Below are 437 nucleotides of genomic sequence, written 5' to 3'. Positions count from 1 at the left end.
ATCTCAGCTCCCATGTTTTTCAAGAATAGTGTAGGCCAGATCCTCCTATTAGTCCTTGAGTATCTAGTAGCCTTCGTCGCCGGTAATCTGCAGGCATCTAACTTTAATACGAGGGAGCCGGTTATCTGGATCTGTGAAGCACATAGAATCCTGTGCACTTTATAGACTACAGGGTTGGAGCGTGAGCTCGTGTGATACCCACTTCGTAGACGCAGGTAGTGGGAATGGCCATGCAGGTATATATGCTGAAGCAAGCTGTGATACGAGGTATTCAGTCGGGGGTGGGCTGTTCATAGCTAGAGGGTAACCAGGGAGAGAACTGTTCTGCTTGGCAGCCTTCAAGTCTTTGTTGTAGTCCAGATGTGTCGGCTACCCCTTGAACTTGACACAATGGCAAGGCACTGCATTTAAGCCGTATGAGTGGAAATCCATCAACC

The sequence above is a fragment of the Chelonoidis abingdonii genome, chromosome 11 (assembly GCF_003597395.2).
Source record: "Chelonoidis abingdonii isolate Lonesome George chromosome 11, CheloAbing_2.0, whole genome shotgun sequence".
NCBI lineage: Eukaryota > Metazoa > Chordata > Testudines > Testudinidae > Chelonoidis > Chelonoidis abingdonii.
This window is presented reverse-complemented; position numbering follows the sequence as displayed.